General features: G+C 40.4%; 1 protein-coding gene across 1 annotated transcript in view; it reads left to right on the top strand.

Moving 5' to 3' along the window:
- The window catches only part of LOC119649746, a 188899-nt gene that overhangs the window by 102398 nt on the left and 65737 nt on the right, over positions 1-20764 (top strand). The gene's annotated exons all lie outside the window — the stretch shown is intronic.

The raw sequence follows: 20764 nt of genomic DNA, 5'->3' as shown, positions 1-20764 counted from the left end.
CATAAAAAAGCGTAATCGACGTCGTCTAACCATTACAAAACAGATAACCAGTTGAGCGGGTCTTTCAAATCTTATGCAGATAAGATTTAAATTATTCATGCTAGCTTAGGAGGTAAGTAAGGGAATAATCAATCACACCAGGTTTTCGGTTCAGTTACGGACCTAAGTTCCCAAGGAACGGCTCAGTTCGACTGCCGCGTCCCTTGTGGCTCTGAGATAGTACTGTTTCAAGGGAGGGATAGACCCTCTTTGCAAGAGCATCGGGCCATACCTTCGCGCCGGTGTAGAACGGATTGCGCCTCCAGAAGTAAGGATCACTCCGGGCGTATGCTCTTCCACTCTTCACATCTTAAGGAAATACCATTTTCCAGACCCCCAATTTTCCTTTCCAAATACACCCCACTTTGCGTGCACCGGAGTTATTTGCAAACAACTTGGCCGCTTTTCTCATCTGTTCGCTTTTATTGGAAAGGGGCACTTTCATCTTTGAAAAATTCGTAATTTGTTGCTTTCTGGCACATTGTCCAACCAGAAGCTTTTAAGCCTATTCCATTACAGACTGTCTATCATCGGCATATTCCGATGATTGTTCTCCCTCTTGAATGATGAATTCGTACAACTTCATTATTTTATGATCAAATGGGGTGCAATCCATTGTGACATAGAAGCTCCCGTTTGACCATTAATTCCTACGTTGCATCAGCCAAATAAGTAAGCGTCCAAATGATCTTTTTTAAGCTGTGTTCCTCTTCGTTTTCGCCCTTTTAGGAAGAATCAAATAGCAGTATAGATGGAAAGCTAATCATGGCTCCAGGATTCTAAGGAGTCTTTCAGAAACAAGAAATAATCAAAGGTCACTGCAAGCAGCCAGCGACTTATAATTTGAAAGAAGATTTTACGAATCATACCTAAGAAGGGGTTATCCCAACTTTCGTCTATCCCATTGTCACAAATCACTTTATACTCCTTGAAGCATTGACTTTTTGCCTTCTTTCTTCCCCTTAGATAATAACTGGCAGACACACTGAAAATTTTACCAAAATTTAATGCATAGAAAGGCACTTATTTCAAAACTTCCGTGAAAACTTTTGCGACTATGAAACAATTTCATTACAGAATAAATTAAATGCATTCTATATGGAAACTAAAGTTAATGAAGCAGATCAAAAGAATACTACATGTAGGTGACCACAAGGTTAAAGCTAGACTTTATTTCGGAAAATTGAAAAATATTGAACATGATTCTGCTCCACAAAAGTTTAGATCTGCACATATTTTATATATTTTACCAGCTAGTTCAGTAAAATGGTTGTTGCCCTTGGCATTTCTACTACCCAATATTCATTGCAAAGAACGCCCAAAGTAGTGCCAAAAGTGATGCCCCAAAACGGTGAGTTACCCAAGTGAAAAGACGGCATTAACCTCTCCAAATTTTGTTCTAAACCAGGTTTCATATACCCTGGTTCATTATCAAACCAACAAGTCTAGCCATTGATTGACTCCTCGCTTTGTCTTCATTTTGTTTATTCCTTTGCGCAGCATAGGAAATCCACACAATCTCGTTTTTAAGGTTTTGTTTACAAAACAAAACCTTATTAAAATCGGTTCAATGTCTGTCTGTCTGTCACAAGCACTTTCCTCAGAAATGGCTATACCGATTGACACGAAATTTAGTGAAGAGGTGGGAATTGTGAACGCCCAGACATGCAGTGAGTTATACCCTTCTACGTTGAGATTTAGGGGGTTCCCATACATGTAAAGGGGGGGGGTGTAAAAATTTTTTTCACCGAATATAGTCATATTGGGTATAAACTGAAAGGTCTAGATTAGTACTTTTCGAAGCCGGTATTAGTTTTGAGATTTGTTAGAATGGCGGGGTGTGGGAGGGGTGGAAAATGATGATTTCTTTAACGATCGATATCCATACTGATATCCGTTCAAGTGGGATAGTTCTACACTCAAATATACTCACAGTAGAAGTAGGCAAAACCTTACATACCTGAAGCGCCCAGCTTCCTGTTTCCCGACTTGTTTAATCTCCTGGTTCTCACAATCTCAACAGATGCCGGATTTAACACTTGCACTAAGTGCCAAGCAGTTAGGCTTGGACGATCCTCCCTACTTAAAATATATATATTAAAAGGGATCTAGTGATGATGGCAGGTGTTAGGTTATCTTTAAGAATCAACGAACACACCACACTACATCGAGCACGCTTGCAGAATGAACGAATGAATGTCCTTCTCCATGGGTTAAGCCAGACTGCGCGAGAGTGCTAGGACAACTAGGGAAGCCGTGACGGATTTAAGTAGAATACCTGTAGTTGGCAGAATTATGAGAACTACAACCACTCTCTCGAGGTGCCAAATTACCTTGATTTCCAGCCAATGCCTTATAGTTCACTTACTTCTCCATGTATTTCTCCTCAATATTGCTATTATGTGGGAAAACAACATCAATAACATACGCGGTCCAACCCATCTTTTCTTTAACATAAATGCAGTTTTATTCAGAAGATATTATTCTGAAATCGCAACATAACCCTACGTTTCGGAATCAGTCTATTCTCTCTTCGGATCGCGAGAGGCATATTTGCAATCCTTGGGTCTGAAATCCACCCGAACTGTCGAAAGCTTACCAATAGGAAGATTTTTCCATAAACGCCTTCATTTCTAAGGGAAAGCTTTCACCCAACATGCAGATACGCACAGATGGTTCATCAGCACCGAGAGTATCAACAACCCATAACTGATTGCCAGGGGTAGAAATTGAAAGATGCTTTCAAAAACTAACTGTGGGACCGCTTGTCTGGTTTGAACTTGTAGAAAGGCGTTCGTACTCGAACTCAAAGTGAATCAGAGTGTATTGAGAGGAGTCAAGGCCCGGGCTGATATGGGTTTTCGCTTTCTTCTCAATTCATGACATTAATTATCTAATTAGGAAATGGAACAAGTTTCGGGCTTTGCATCGAATCTAGGTGAAGCAACTATCTTTGACTCCATCAGCAAGGGCAGCTGCTAGATTTGTCATCAATCCAGTATTCACTACTAGAAACGTTTGGTGAAATGTGGCCCCTTTTGTTTTGAGCACGGAGTCCCTAACGTATTTAAGTTCCAATATCCTCGTTGGTCAGATTGAGAGCACCATTTGGAGTAAAAATCGTTACAAGACTGAGGAAACAACTCTTTTTCTATCTCCCTATTGCTACGCCAGCTGGCACTATTAGTTTGGTCGTTCTAGGTGATAATGTCTGTGATCGTCAGATTCATGAACAAAAAACATATAAAAGACGAGACTTTTACCAGGTTGTAGAAATAGCCGTGAAATAACATTTGTTTTTGAACCCAGAAATACAAATCTGGCTTAGGCTATCATCTTTTGATTTTAATCTAATCGCAAACTCAATGTCTTTAAGTAAAACATACAACGTTACTTCCTGTAACCAATCTGTTAATCCTGCTTCCCCAATTTTAACTCAGTTTCGCCAAGCATAGAGAGATATGCTCCCAAACGTTAACTACCATATTTAACTTGAATTCACGCCATTCCACAGTTTTCAATAATTTTCCCTAAAACAAAAAGAAAAAACTCAATCTTCTTAATACTGTACTAATGAGAGTGGATGCATACCAAAAGCCAGTTTTATCTCCGTAGAACATAAGAGTCCTTGCTTAAAATAACATGTGCGCAAATGAAAAGGTGATCAAAATTCCTTTGCAACAAGCTTTACTCAACTGCTCAAACTATTGTCAAATTGGCCGAGCTTCTCGGAAAAGTGACTTCCATCAGTTGCTAGCTAAACAAAGCGTTCCTGTTTTGGGTGCCAGGACATTCGAACATTGTTACAAATAAGGACCAGGGCCAGGGGTCTGGGTCTACAATAGTGAAACTAGAACCGGCTTTTAGAATTAAGCCATCTACTGTTGAGTCTGGCCTGTAAAGTGAAGATTCATGCAGCTGAGTGAAGAAATTTGTATTTATACTAGTAGGCGAAAATATTTGTGGCACAACTCAAAGCCGCTAGAACTACAGTTTTATTCTGCCTTAAAAAGAGTGACATAAAGACACTAGTAAGCTTTCAAACAGGGTACTACCCCTAAACTATCATATGGATACAATCAGAATGGCGGGCTCTGCATCTGCAGAGAATTTACGGAAGAAAACTAGATGAAACTAAATTACATATGCAGTTACCCAATTTCTGCAGAGTTTTTGGAGATATCCTGAAATTCAAAAGCGTCTGAGTGTGCTAAGCAGGAAGTAGCATGAATATAGGTTCCATACGATATCATAGTGAGTCTAATATACAAGGCATGAATGCTTGAAATTGCGGCTTTCCCTATGTTCCGAACCTAACTATGTACTTATGCCATCCTCACTCTGAGCACTTAAATGCTCTTCAACTATTCAGAAAAAAAATATTTTCTTATTGAATTGATCCTGTCACATGAATAAATAGAATGCAGTTCCGATATTTCCATTGCTAGCACCGAGTAAATTCTGGAATTCCTCATATGCTAAACTCAAGGCCACCAAATGTAAAACTCTTTCGACAATCATTGTACCCACAGCTTCTAATTCTTACAGGTATACAGATACATATGTATGTATGTACAGATAGTACCCGTATTGTACTATATCTACACAACTGTCACGTTGTTGTTATTTCCATGTCATACCAAGGAAGGTTGGTTGGTTTGCCGCTTGGTTAATATGGACGATTGTTACTGCCTAGAGAATGTGAGATACCTGTCATCCACGCTCATATTCATTTTCGGTCTAACACGTCCCTGGAGGATACCAGCACGCAATTAAATTAGCAAACGAGGAAAACTCTTATGAAAGGTCATTTCAATGTTCCAACGTGGCATTAGTTGTTGAAAGTTCCTCCTATGTATCTAAGCAAGTTGGCGTGGTTTCGATTGACTACAATTTCCATAGAATCAGGTTGGCCACAATATCTATTAGCGTGCTACCTTCCTCTTTGCTTTTCATGCAAAAGGTGTGTACCATTGAACAGATTTCAGATACGAGTCGCGGGAAGGAAACGAGAAAGGTTTTATGCAACAACCACAACAATGGTCACAGCACCCTTTCTGAGCTTGTAGGAAAGCACGACTCCACCTGGGGCTTGGGAGTCATTTTTTGCACGTGCCTTCCTTCTAGTTTTCATCCCATCAGTGGGTAACTTACCGCAGACTTAAAAAGCCACTGAGGTGTTAAAAGTCGCCTGTTTGCACGTTATATCACTGGTAGTTAATGGTGATTTGGGTCGGGAGCTAGGCATAGTATCGTGTCAGCTACTGCCAACTTGATGGCGCCGATGACGGCTGAGATGATAATGGCTTTGGTTGATTGTTTTCCTAACAAGGAAAGGTGTAAACCGCAAGATTTTATTGTTTTTCGAAAGTTTGGGAATTGTAGCGGCGTTTTCGATATGTCGATTGCTAGGTAGGTTTGTGTCAAATGAGAAAGGTTTTTCAAATATGTTAAAAATAAATATATCATGGCCTAAACCTTTTTCCTTTTCTATTGAATGTTCTTGTTCTCCATCCGGCAAGGAAAACATATATGTGTAACGCAGCACACCGAGATGATAATAAAACAGTCGCTTCTCTGTTGATTGCAACAAATTTGATTATTGAATTTTTATTAATTATAACTATTCCTGTTATATTGGATTGAAAATATGAAAATAAGGGAGAGGATGAGAAGAATGGGACCTCTAGTTGCATCGAAATATCCCTTATAATAATTATGGCGGTCCAAGTGAAGTTTCTTCGATTTCACCATGGCGAAGTTTGAATTGTCAACCCCACCTTCAGGCGAAGAGAACATAGAGAGCTGGAAAAATTGGAAGGTCCGTCCTTTCTAATCTTGTTAAAGAATTGCGATATCTTCTTGAAACCTGCCGGTATTTGAATGTCAAAACGGTAGAGTTTAATATTCAACCTCATCCGCAGAGGAGACAGGGTAGAAAAGCAAGAGATCCTTTCCCTTCAATCTTATTGAAAACTCGTCATGATGGCCCCCTTTGAAATCAATATCGCCATTGTATGTATGGTGTGTGTACATGCCCTAAACTCCATAAAAGGAGTTAGCAGGAGATAAACGTGTTAAAGTTATATTTGTGCATGCCGAAAACGATGGTTCCCCTCTCTCTGCCTCTGCTGAAAACTCGTGGCAATCACCTCTCGCTAAAAACGTGTGGCATCCCAAAATGAAGTCATAGGTAAAAGGCTCATTGGAAAAACAATTACCGGCGCGATTGGGAAGAAGATAGGGAGGGTGAAAGAATTAGTTCCTGGCAATCTGTTTCTAGCTTGCTGGTGGCTCAAGCATTCTCATTAATTGCTCAACCACAACAAAATTGATTAGGAAACGTAACATTTCAAAGCTTTTCACTTTCAGCACCTTACAAAAGTGTGGTGATTTCTCAAATAACACTTTTCACAATGAAATTTGAAGTGAAACTATTAAGATCTCGCCAGCAGCGAACAAAGATTTCCAGAAAATTTCACCTACGATCAATTAGAATTGGACAGATGAAAATCTCAAACGTGAGATTCCTGCTTCGATCTTGTGGCTAGCCTTTGCAACAAACAGATTGATTTAGTGTACAACATATGTTAATATGTATGGATTGCTATCTTTATGAATAAAGAAGACTTATGCAATACATTTAGCTGCTCGACTTTGAAATACGCTGTAGTATTTTCCAATCAGAACAATGCTTTTAATCCCAGAATCACATATCATCACAATTCCTTCTTTTCTGAGACCTTGTGAAAACATTTAGAACGGAAGTTTGCTCAGGACACTCTTTCTCTTGGTTACTCTTGCCAAAATTAAGGACTAAGAGCACATGCACTTGATGGTTAAGCCTCGATACTTGTTCGATCTCCAATCATCTAGAATGTAATAAAACGCTTGGAAAAGTGTTACGCTGATATAAAGTATTACACCTATAGGGAATATTTGCATCTACCCACGAATCCGTAAAGCTGAATTTACTTAGTTCCGGGGGAAAACCGACGATGTGATGTGGTGTTACAATAAGATATTCGTTACCGATGAATCAACGATGGTCTGCAGAGTCGAAGCCAAAGTATTCTTTGATACGCAGATATACAAGTGTATTCCAAACGGAGATACTAGCGATGGCTAGGGGGATCTCCAACCAATAGTGATTCTTACCGATAACCAAGCCGCCATTAAGGTTTTTTAGTCAGTGGCTATATCCGTCAGTTGGGTAAGGAGTACAGAGATGTATAGGGAGGCAGAAGCGCCATAAATAATAATAATGTCTACACCGCATACCACACCACGAATGAACTTGCAGGTGGTCGCAAGTCTTTAGTTGACCCTGTGACTGCTCATCCACGACGACGAGCAGTTTAAGTGATTTAAGATTTCACCATGGTTCCCCACCGTATAATAACTAATAAAATTTCGCCAACGTGTAGTCACCGTAACATATGGATACGGGTTCTTCTCTACACAAAACCTGTAGACCATCAATGCGCTCAAGCGGGGTAGGACCCTCACATAACTATTTACCACACCTTCTCCTTTCTCTGCAGGGCTATATCTTCTATTCATTCGTGAATTCTGAGAAACTGATATCTTTCCCAGTGAATGGAAGAAGAGGATGATCATCAAATCCGGAAAAAGGATGAGCATCTTGAGTGCAATATGTGAAGGGGTACTTGTGTCCTTTTTTCCGTAACAAAAATTGCAGCTAACATTATCCTGAAACACATTGCAGAACGAAAGCTTTATCGACGGAGAGCAGGCTGGTCTCCGCTCTGAATTCTTCTACACTGACCGGATCGGAGTTCAGATCTCTTCTCTATCTGCTCTTCAATAATTTCAAGAAGACTTTCGGCACTATCAATATACAGTACATCTTCAATGTTCTTTACAAGGAGGGCATCGTTGAATAGAGGTAAAATTTCAAAAGAATTTGAAGAAGAGGAGTCCGAAAAAGTTGCACCCTTCTTGTTACCGTTGACCTTCCTAATTCTGTCTTGTACAGAGGACATGGAAAACTTCAATACTTCATGATATATTTCCTGAAGTACCTTAACCACGCTGATGATATTGGTTTTCTCTCCTAGAGTAATGAACCTTAACCAAATGTCCTAAATTTGGAAAGAATGGCAGGTAGAGTCGGATTGAAGAAACCTACGTTACCAACTTACTACAGTCGTCGCACTGTTCCTATCTGCATCGACGGGCAGAACATCACGGGTGTTGATCAACTTATCTATTCGGTATTCGGTCTAGGCCAGCCTTAATAAGGAACTCTAGACATCCCGGTTTTGCGCCGAGGTCCACCAATTCAATATTCCTAAAAGCTGTCTGGCGTCCTGACCTACGCCATCGCTTCATCTCAGGCAGGATCTGCCTCGTCTTATTTTCCTACCATAGATATTGCCCTTATAGACTTTCCGGGGTGGATCATCCTCATTCATGCGGATTAAGTGACCCGCCCACCGCAACCTATTAAGCCGGATTTTATCCACAACCAGACAGTCGTGGTATTGTTCATGGATTTCATCGTTATATAGGCTACGGAATCGTCCACCCTCATGTAGGGGGACAAAAATTCTTGGAAAGATTTTTCTCTCGAACGCGGCCAAGGGTTCGCAATTTTTTTTGCAAATGAGACAAATCTATGAGGAATACATAAGGGCTGGCAAGATCATAGTTTTGTACAGTAAGAGCTTTGACCCTATGGTTAGACGTTTCGAGCGGAACAGTTCTTGTAAGCTGAAATAGGCTCTGTTGTCTGCAAACAACCTTACCCGGATTTTACCGTCATAGTTTTGATTGGTTGGGATTTTCGACCCTAGATAGGAAAAATTATCAACGGTTGACATAAGTGACATAAAACCTAGTTTCCAGATGATTTAGTGGTTATAGCACGGCGTAACAGGAGGTTTCAATTCAAGCACATGGTGGCAGAGGGATTTGTATCCTGGCTGGAAGTCGGATACCAGTACACCAGTACTGTTTCAAATCAGTGAACTAACTCCGGGTGAGCCTAGTATAGACCATATTGCTTCGCGATGTAACATTACGATATTGGAATGCAATGAAGACGAAGCGATAATATACTACTTGCGTGGTCAAAGTAATGAAATGAGATTTGTGATATTATTTTGTAATATCACTTTTCTCAAAAAGTGATGTGCTATCACATTGCCTTAGAACCGTTTCTTGATGTATCAATGCTAAACAACAAAGAACGGAAGCTGAGGAACATCATTTAATCCAGATTGCTCCGATGATTTAAGAGCACAGTTCGCTATTGGACGCCACATGTGATAAACAATCACATAGGTCTGTTTAGATGCTAGTCAATGCATTGAACCATTTAATGAGGTATGTGAACGAAGGTATTAATTGGCTTCAAGGTAAAAAACCATTAAATCAACTTAAAATCTGCCCATCAACAACATTGTCTGACTACTTTATCGATATTTATACCTTTACTTATCTATAAAGTTAATTAGCACGAAACTAATTCATTAGCTTATCAATTTCAATTCAGTTCTCCCATCATTATTCAATTTCATATGATAACCCTGATATGCACATAATCCAATTTTACAGACATTACACACAAATGCTGCGTAAATCATACCAATTCCCTTGAATGTTCCAAAAATATTCTACTCGTGAATCATCTCAATTATTATAAAATTAAAGGGGATTTCTGGAAGCAGCTTAAAGGATCAACTTGCTCCATACTGAGAATTATATGAGCACCATTACAATAAAATTCAATTCACCTCCTTCATTGACCAACCAACGTACAAACGTACACTTACTCCCCCGCTCCGTATCCTCTCGTTCGTGGACTGCTTATACAGAAAGGGATGATTTTAGTAGTAACAACAATAGTAAACAAGAACTTGCATTAAATCAAATGGCTTAACCCTTGTCAGATCGTTTTCTAGAGCCTTTTTTCTACTTTATATGCCAAAAGCCCATTATGCCACGTGAAAGTGTATAGCGACTGGGAGCCACAAGAGGAACAGCATCGAAGGTAACGCCGCAATTCTCCACTATATAAATCCCAATATTTTCTGAACAATGGTTTCCAGATTGAAACACATCTACATACGGACACAACGATAGGGAATAATGACTTGCCGAATACAAACCAGAAAATTACTTCTATATCCAGGACTAGAATAGTTATAGTGCACACATTTCTGACAATGTTATGCAATGAAAAGGAACGGCGGATGTCGGCCTATTTCCACTTTCAGTGGGTGGGACAAACAATAATCGTTTCGGATCCCTTTTTACTTGAGGTCTTCTTCAGTTCTAAATCGTCTAGCAAACTATAACCTTAAGATTAGCAAGGAGGATAAGAATATTGCTGGCCGACCGACAGTGTCGGGACCAAACGTGACGTTACGGATTGTTTTCTAGCCCGTGCGAGTAGTATAATTGAGTGCTTTTTCAGTCGTCTGCCATTGATTGTTTGCCACTGAACTTTTGGGACAAATCTAGACATCCGACGATGAAAAGAAAGAAACCAAAATTCCTCAGCATCTCCGGCAGAAAGTGGTTGGTGATATCGCTTGTTCGGAGCAAAAGGAATAACTTTGTTCGAATGAAAGTCGTTGTATAAATCGGATAAGGAGCGAATAATGTTTTTCGACCAAAACTTTTGGGCTTTATACGGCGACTGCGGCTGGGGTTACCAAGCATTTGAAGTGTCACATGGTAAAAAGCTAGGAGTACCAGGAGTCCTTTAAACAATACGATTCAAAAGCAAACCCTAGAACTCTCACAAACTACACTATGGAATTAACTTACAATTATTTATAAGATAATTAGCCCCAAAACTCTCCACTCTTCAAAATTATCCTTTTCCGGATTGCATACTTTTTCTTCGCAATTCTCCCTCGAAAATCGCCAACCCTGCAAGTGGACCGACCATAAGAAACTGATATAGAAATCTGCTGTAACAACGTTACACTACGCTCGACAAAAATGAAATCTTTCTTCCCGGTCGTTACTTCAGATATGTTTGAATGTACATAAAGGCATGCATACATATGTATGAACACACAGAAAGTAGGAAAAGTTTATCCCTAAATTGGATCATTTCATAGATAATTTCCACTAATTCGTCGTCGTCGTCTAGTTGATATAATAGATTGGAAAATAACGAGAAAATTGTAGTATCATAATTTTGATTGCCCTATAATGCTGAATGGGAAACTTTTGTAAATACTTCTCATTGTATTTGGGTTTATTTTTCCAAATAAAATGAAACTATTATAGCAGATGTGGGAAAGATTGTAAAAGATTCATTGTGAGAATTGTAGAGGGCAAACTATAGAGAGTAATGGCACATTCTGATAACTGTTATGGCACAGATTGGTTGTTATTGCCAATTCAAGGAAATGAGTTCAATTAAAGGTGGGGCTCACATTTCTTCCTAATAGTAACCAAGGTAATATTTGATATTCATTTAGATAATAATGTTGCAATGTTTGCATTAGATCTTTCCATTAACGCTGCATTCCTATGAAGGGTTTGCCATAGAACAATGACTTTGAATACAAAGGTGTAATGACCGCTTGGGGCCCAGACCATACCCATTGTCAAACCTCCAGTATCACCAGTAACTCTGCTTGGAATACATTGGCTAATCCAGGAAATTTGATTGACTCGGCTACAATGCACGTAATGCCCTAAGTTGCCGAAGTCTAGAGTATTATTATGGCCGTCGGCTTCACTTTTCAACATCTGAATTCACGAAGTCTGACAGCACTGCATGCATACAGTAGAACGAGTTGTAAGACATTGAGTACATTGAGGGTATCTACCGGACAGGACTATAGCACCCCAGTGGCTTTCTAAATCCTTTTAAGTTTAGTTCTATTGTACAATATTTCTTGCTCATAGCCAAAGAAACATCCTCGGCCGAAGTGCTCATTTTCTTACAAAGGTTTCTGTGCAGGCTTCTTAACACTCAATTCTATGTTTAGTTTCCAATATAACTTAGGATCCCGGATCACATCCAGATGCTTTTCATTAAAGGTACGTGCCAATCTTTGTTCATTTAGCCGCGAAGGTGAAATTCGGGTATCCTTGTCTTCTTTGTAAATAGCAACAGCTTCGTTTCCATTCGATTTAATTGAGTATACATAATGCATCCCACAGGCGCACTTTTCTCGTAACGCTCTCCAAAATATCACTTATAACGGAGGAAAACATCTCCAACATCAATATTACCAAGCCGTTAATATGCGCCACGACCTTCAGCCCGCTCCTGCCCAGTATCTGCAGAATTTCATCCCTATTTAAGAGCTTACCTCCCATCAGTATTATCCTGGTATGCAGCATGGAAATCATCCGTGTAGCAAGGTATCCCTTCAATCCTATTGTGGTTAGAACTTTCCTGATGGCTTTGGTACTGAATACTGATGAAGGGTGCAACTGGTTCCCGAAATATCGGTATTTACAAGCATAATAAATATCACTAGGAAATACAAAAACGCAAGTCTTAATTATTTCAAATAATTTAATCGCTAGAAACACCGCAAACTTGCACTGAGGTTCCTCTATAGCCGAAATGGCAGCTAAGGTGTATTACTTGTAGTGTAACGACCGACCAACTCCGTGTCCGTGTCTCTAGATTAGCCTTTGAGGAAGGTGCGCTAAGATTTGAAGAAGAGCGGCCTTTTTATGATCCTCCTTAAATAAATGTCCAGGAACCACTCTAGGGTTTTGAACATGAAAGAGGTAAGGTTGATTGGCAAAAAATCTTTCGCAGTCTTTTGACCATGCCATGCCTTACATATTCGAACGAAATACAGCTTCGATAAATTTATACAAGTCACGACACAACCCTCCCCGCTATTTCTGGAACATGGCCGGCATTATGCCGTCTGGACCCGCAGATTTACCCTATAATCACAAAGTACCTCGAATTTTTAATTTGAACGAACAACGCATGGCAGAACCAGTTATTTTCTTACTTTGGTACCCCCTTATCTGACATGCATATCATTATTTTAGCGTGAATGCATCATTAGTATCTGCCTTACGTCTTAACCTTCGTTTAGGTCGATTTGGTAAAGTTTTGTAGCTTCTAATAAAAGATCCAAACGGCTGTCTTTACTAAATATTTTTTTCTTTTTCGCAAATATACATTTTCCAGCGACTACTTGTTGCCCTCCGCAGTGCTTGGGTTTGAAAGTAAGTAGTTTGGATTTTTCATTTGCCTTACATATGTTTACCAGTATACGAAATTTCGATGTATGTTATTAAATTAAAAATGTTGCAAAAAGTCTTTTGGAAATCCCTATCATACAGTGGTAAAGGATTTTCCTCGTTACATACCTCCATCCACGTAAAACACCTACGAAATTGTGAAAAAAAGTAGGAAATCGTGCTCGAAAATTGTCATGCAGCCTAAGAGAGATAACCAGTGAAGTCGCCTGAAAAGACTAGATTTTTTGCAAAAACAACATCAAAAGACATGATTTCTTGAGCGAATAATAACGCAACTTCCATGAATCGCATAATTACTGGTGATGAAACGTGGGCCACCGAGTTTGACATGAAAGCAAGTCAACAATCGCCCGAGTGGCGCCTAGAAGACGAGCCAAAGTCGAAAAAAAAGAATGTAGCGAGAAAAGTAAAGGTCATGCCATGGCCATGGCGAAAAGCTAGCACACGTATGCGGTTTATACCCAAGCTGATTTTATCCTCGATGATACTGATTCAATAGTCTCACACGATTGAGACTGCATAACCTCCAAAAGAGGATTTAACTCATAGTCCTAGTCGCTGGCGGAAATGAGTCCGAACTAGCAGGTGGTCTCAACAGAAAATTCGATCCAGGCGCCTTCCAACTTTTTTAAAAAACATGGGCTCCCTCGTTGATTGGTCAGAATTTTACTGAGTGTCCCAGACACGCTAACGTTTTTTCAACCGCTTATTGGTAGTATTGGGAGCCGACTTGTACCTCTTCATAATAGGTAGTCCTTGCAGGGATATCATTATCTGTGTTTGTAGCAGATGTTGACGACCTCCCTAGTTATCTTCTAAAGATTGGACAGCTCTTCATTCTACCATGGCGGCACGAGGTGAGTTCAAATGCCTTCTCCAGAGCCCCAGTATTTCACTTCAGTTCGTCTGTCCTGCCAATGTTACCATTGGGAACACCTCAGGATGTGGTTTTGATAACTTAACCAAAGTTCCAGTCAATCTATTGAGGTTTTTGAAAGATAGGAAACCTGTTCAACAATGTTCGGATAGAAACGTTTGTAGCTGTAATCCGAGAAGAATCTCTGATCAGGCACTTTCCAACTCTCCATCCTGAAAGTCCCAATGCTGGTTAATAGGGTGATATCAAATCTCCCAACCGTTACGATTTCCCGAGCTGGGGTAGTGCAAGGTTAGTGCACTGCCTGCATCAAACACTGATAGGTTTGTATTACTAATAACGTCAAGTAACTCACCTCTTTCGTTGATTTTCGAACTGCTCCATAGTGCGTGACCCACAGTCACACGCTTTCAAAAGGTTCACCTTTATAGCTACATTGGTTGACATCAGATGTTTTAATTCTTTTTGTGGAGTTGGTCGGTGGTGGAGGTACTTCCCATATATGCGGAGTAGAAAAGCTTGACTATTTACCTGGGGTTCCTCGCTTTTGTCGCTACCCAGTCGTCCATGGAGCCACTGGAGTTTTGAAAGCTCTGGAAAGGGACCAGCTTGTCCTTATCTTTGGCAACCTCTTGTTTTCCTCATCCGGAGATTCGTTGCGCTTGAAGACAGAAAGTTTCGTGCTCTGCTCGTTTTTCAGCTATTCGTTGTTTTTTTTGACGAAAAACACTTGATATTTAGCAAGGTCTTTTTCATCCTGCTGGTTGACTTCATTATGTATTGCTCAGTATATGAATAGTCTTCCGATACTGGCATTAAGCAGGACTCTAGGAAAATTCTGCTTCTTCGCTGGCTACCACCAGTCGACAGTCTTGTTGACCCCTGCTCCTTCGGAATCTCGATGTTGTTGGTTTTAGGGTAGGAGTAGGCTGGTACTTGCTACATCCAGTTCGGCGAACATTGCTTCCAGACTGGAAACCGTCCGACTGTTGGTTCCAACACAGCAGTGCAACGGCTGACACCAACTGTACTGGCCTCGGCGGCGTCTATCTCCTGGATAGATATCGAGTAATCATGCAAAAATATCCATTTTCGCTAGCCCGGCCATTAGGATAAGGTTCTTAACTGAAACTACAAAGAAGACGACCCCCCGGTTATTGCTTTGGTTCATTCACCGCTAAATGTACTTTCCTTACACATAATTTGCAATAAACTGATTTTCGTCAGTTGGGTGAACTTACTACCACCCCTGCCCCGCGCACTCTTGGGCCGTCAGAAAGCAGTTTCCGGAGGGCAATGCAGCCAGGTTTTCTGAATACTTGCCCAATTATGCAACCTTAACCTGAAACGTAATTCGACCAGGTCGCCTGTAAAAATATTTCGGTGCACAGCGGTTCTATAGGAATTTAATCAGAAAGCGACAAAAAGCTGAGATAATAATAATCGTTGGCGCAACAATCCATATTGTATCAGGGCCTTGAAGTGTGTTAGAGCACTTCATTCAAGACCGTAACGATACACTACAGTACACTGTAGGAGGCAATGTGGTCAGCATTGCGCTCGCCCGAGATTATTACCCTGATTTGACTCAGGTACTCATTCACGGTCGAGTCGACTGGTATCCGACATCCAGTCACGATAACAAATCCCACCGCCACCAGTGAGATTTGAACTGCGACCTTCCGTTACGACAGCCTAACGCTCTAACCACTTGAGCCATCCGGAAGCTGAGAGCTTCCCCTTTAAGCATCATCATAAGCAATGGTGCGGCAGCACTTCGCCTCGGCTTGCCGTAACCGAAATTTTCAGACACCCTGGTCTCCCAACAAATTTTAGAATTTATAGATGCCTTATAGAATTTTCGAGTAGGGTCCTTCTTCATCATTTCGATCAACTGACCCGCAAACCCCAGCGTATGAGCCAGACTTTATCTGCGATTGTCTAGTCCCACAACTGCTCCTAAATTTTGTTATCAAAACAGACCGTCCACCCTAATGTGGGTGACTAATATTTTCCTGAAAACCTTCCATTTAGCTTATGAAGGTCTCAAAGAATACATGAGGAATGGCGTCATCATGGTTTCTACTTAGTAAGTGTTTTGATCCTAGTGACCAAAATAGGCTTTGTTGACTGTCAACCGGCACGTAAGAATTTCTTCCCTGTGCTTCAATGACTGACGATGAATGCCTGGAAGAGTACCTTGAGCGTAGGTGCAATTATGTTGATATTTTGATGGAAATAGAATAAGTTTCCCCTAAAACTTACCTAAGTATGTGTTATTCAGAAACTTCCAATAGTTTGACACTACAAATATCATTCACAAGACATGACAGTTCGACATGAATGTCTGCTTTTAATATGAGTGAATTGAAAAAAGAGTAGCAAAGAATGACTAAGGAAACCATAATGACAAAATGCATTCAAATCAGATCATGCCGGATGCATCACATGAAACAAACTTTAATGAGAAATAGTTTATTCGTATATTACTCGTCACTTTTTGTCTGACATTAATCCTAAAAGTAAACCACCCCATTCAAGTGCATACTTGCGTGCTAAGGACAACTTTACTCTTTCATGCAAAAAGCCGGAAAACGCATTCACACTCCACTGCATTGCCTGCAATTTACCTAAGCATTTAATTTCGACAGTATAAAATGTCCTGCGGTGAACTAAATTAAAATCCTGTGCAAATGCTATTCCAAATATAAAACACAGCTATTTCAGCAAAGCGGCAGAATAAACTGAGCGATGCTCACGGCATGTTGCAATGCAAATATCATCACCGTGCTACTATTTAATCTTACAATGTTACCATTCTCCTCAATCCATTCACTCAGCATGTTTTCTATCTCCTTGCAGCTGTAAATCTTGCTGCAGTAATCTAGCCATTTAGCTAGTCGGTCGTTTCGTTTACTACATCTATTTACGTAGTCGGAACTACATTCAGACACTCGTTCTACTCCAGCTGTTCCCATACAACCCTGGTGAATGCGAAAACACACTGGCATCGACAGGAATTTGTGTTTTAATTACTTCCGCAAAGACTGACAGCCATTACATGAAACAGTTGCCAGGAATTCGCCTGTCTTGTGCCCTGCAGCATAACTTGGCTTCAATATTGCCACTGTATGTAGCACTAAGTAAGCAGTGGAGCGTGTTTGTTGGTAAACACAGGATAAGCCAACTCTTTTGGCAACGATATCATCTCTCTTTGAGCTTAAGCTCATAAACTGCGGGATAAGGATAACTAGTTGACGAGTTAACCTTGCAAAGGATCCTGCAGGGATCCAACGTTGTCTTGCTTCACGTTGTTAATATGGCGCTATCACTGCACGCCTACGCTTTCATCCTGTCAACTTAATTCTCTGCTTTTGAAAGAAAGCTTCTAATTGAGTACCTTACTGGGAGGGATCGAAGCGACAACGTCCACAATGTGTGTGGCGATAGAGCATCCTTCCTGTTTAATGAAATGTGTATGTTGGTATCCAGAGCGTGCTTGAAAGATGAAGCGTCCACTCTTTAAAAATGCCCCGAAGAAACAAATTTCGATGTCGCCAGTTCCAATGATACCCGCGTTGAATTGTCAATACTCCCTAAATAACAATGCCTCCATTGCTCCACCCGCACGCTCGATTCAACCCCCTGTCTGGGCATTTTTGCACCACGCGCTGTCTAATAAGTGAATATTTGAAATAGAGGCCTCATTTCAAAGATCCACTCGACTGGGTTCCTGACAGCTCCTATTCAGAGTAGATGGTTTTTGCATTTTATACCACTGAAATATTGAGTAATATAGCTGGCGGGCTATTTCATTCACTGGATGGCTGATAGGGGACCGGTAAATAATGTCTGCATTCCAAAGGAAATAGTCTTCGGCCCACCACCTTCCATTTGCTGCGGTTTTCTTGTTAATGCCCACAAGTGAAACTTTCTTCAATCCCCGAAAAAGGAAGGTAGTGGCTGATGAGGTTCAATGTGGCAACGTGAAATGAGAATGCGGATTTCTTACCGAGTTACCGTTCCATCAAGAACAACGGAATCATTCTGAATTTCGTATAGAATGAGGGTGAAATGCATGAAATTGGTGAGTTGAGTAATCTAAGAAAGATTCCCGTACATGGTGATTTAGCGCCAATATAAACTTCCAATACAGCAGGAGTCTAATAATTGGCATAATTTAGCGAGTGAACTCCCCGTGAAGTCATCGCCAGTCAACTATTTTCAAGGAACCACGTACCTCAAAATGCTTCTCATAATTCACGAAAGACTGGACATCAAAGAATTATCTCTTTCGGCCATCTATTGTGATAAAGCGTTGGCTTTCGACTACTGCACCTTCCGCCTGACTTAACATATCCTATTGCAAAGTTCACCTTTGTATTTCCTTCCTGCGTTCATTCCAAATCACCCATTTCTGACAACCCTCCTTGAGAGGCTCTACATCAAGCCGTCCTTCATATCATCATGTCTATAAATAAATCTCAGGCAGTTTCTTAACAATTTACTGAGCTCTTAAAAAGGACTTTCGGCGAATAAAAACCAACCACTGAGCTGTGTACACAGATGATGTTGATGTTGATGGTGATGATGATGATGACAATAATGACTACGAGGAGGACAACGGAACTGACATTGTAAAGCGCTCAACTTTGCTGTCGAGCATTTCTTCCCTGGCATTCACTATTCCCGCCCCACGGCATTTCGTCATCAACTTAGCACAGCTCACCTACCCTCTCCAGGATACATCATGCCTGGCTGATGATGTTAATCTATGATAGAAACAGTTGCTATAGGTGAAAAAATGAATTCCGATACATATAGACCTCGTTTCAGAGCCAAGTGTGTGTGTGCGTTGGGGAGAATTTATATTTTTACCACAATATATGGTACGTATCCTATAAATATGTCACTGGGAATGCTATTCCATACATCTAATAGCATTTAGGCACGCCATGCTATTCCTTGTTACGCAGCCTGGTTGGAGGCGATCTGGATGTGTATACACGCTTTTGTACACCCACACCCAGGATGAAAGGAATGGGAGTTAGGTTGGTACCACTTTTTTTGAGGTCATAGATATAATATGACGTACAATGCTTGGCTGTTGTGCCAGAAAGTGTCTTGTTGTGTTAATGTCCGTAATAAAACAAAAACTTTTTTAATATGAGATTTGTGTGACTATACTTCATGAGCTTCAACTTTTATTCATACCATTCTGACCAGAGGATTTTCGGGGGATTTCAAGTCGTTTCTGATGCTTGTGTTCGGGTCACACTTCGCCAGCCAAATGGTCATCTTGTAGGACACTCGATGAAAGTTGATATTTTGAATGGTGTTGATTTCCTCCAGATTTCCATATTTAAAACAATGTAATGATGATGAAACAAAGCAGCGACTAAAGATAAATATGCCTCCACATATAAAAGGCACATACCTCTTGGAGTTGTTGCTAAGAAAATCTATAGATGTTTATTGTATCCGTTGGGAGCGCTAACATATTTGTGCATTTTTATTGTATGTACGTGGAAACAGTCTGGAAATTTATAGGCAGAGTCGAAATGGTGCCTACTAAAGAAAAGAATAATTGCTCCCCAGCACGCAGGATGTCGAAAATAACGAAATTTGTTCGTTTCTACGCCAAACAACGATTTGAAAATGATATCGCGGTATCAGTAGCCACATCAATTCTATGAAACGTTGACTTATCGTTGTTTCTAATTCAGCTCCGCTTGGGGTTCTTATCTTTTCAAAATCAATAAATGTTTCTTTACCATTTCTATTAATTTTTTTTAAATTAACTTTTCGATTTTGCAACATTGCAGGTACGTGAACTGAACAATGAATGTTATTCTATCCATCTCGTAAGTACAACCAAAGAAATTTAAATATTTAATAAGCTTATAACATTTTAATTTTATGGAAAAATCTGTCAGCTGTATATTCTGTGAAAGGGCAGAGGGCATCAGTTAAATATTTATTATCATCAATGGCCCAACAACCGGTATCCGGTCTATGCCTACCTTAATAAGTAAATCCAGATATTCGAGTTTCGCAGCGAGGTCCAACAATTCGGTCGATATTCTTGGCCTATGCCATCGCCCATCCGAGGCAAGGTCTGTACGTTTCTCTTTCTAGATATTGTCCTTATAAATTTTCCGGGTTGAATCATTTCCACCCATACTGAATAAGTCACCTACCCACCATAACCTTTGAAGCTGGATTTTATCCACAACCAGAGTGTCACCGTAACGTTCATAAATAGGCTACGAAATTAGACAATTATTAGTTCATAGCAACTGGCTTCAATTCTTTTAACCCAAAATGTTTTGGCCTTCATTCTGATGTGGTACATCATGAGACTCTATAGACACCCACTCCTAGGGGTTGCCATTCAACCACAAGTGGGGCCTCCTCCCTCCACCACTCCCCGAGAATTTCGGACTCTACCTCTTCTATTCTGCGCCATTGCATCAGTGGAGTTTTTGCCTTTTTCCTATTCACTGCCATTTCCCCCTTCTGATCAACAAGTCCACAGGCATATGGTCCCTACGCCGGCGAAGTTTTTCGTTATGTTGTACAAATATAGCAGTGCAGAAAAAGATAGGTGCATTTCCA

Source organism: Hermetia illucens, chromosome 2, assembly GCF_905115235.1.
Source record: "Hermetia illucens chromosome 2, iHerIll2.2.curated.20191125, whole genome shotgun sequence".
In the NCBI taxonomy this organism is placed as follows: Eukaryota; Metazoa; Arthropoda; class Insecta; order Diptera; family Stratiomyidae; genus Hermetia; species Hermetia illucens.
The sequence above is the reverse complement of the archived record's forward strand: the minus strand, read 5'-3'. Positions and strand labels throughout refer to the sequence as shown.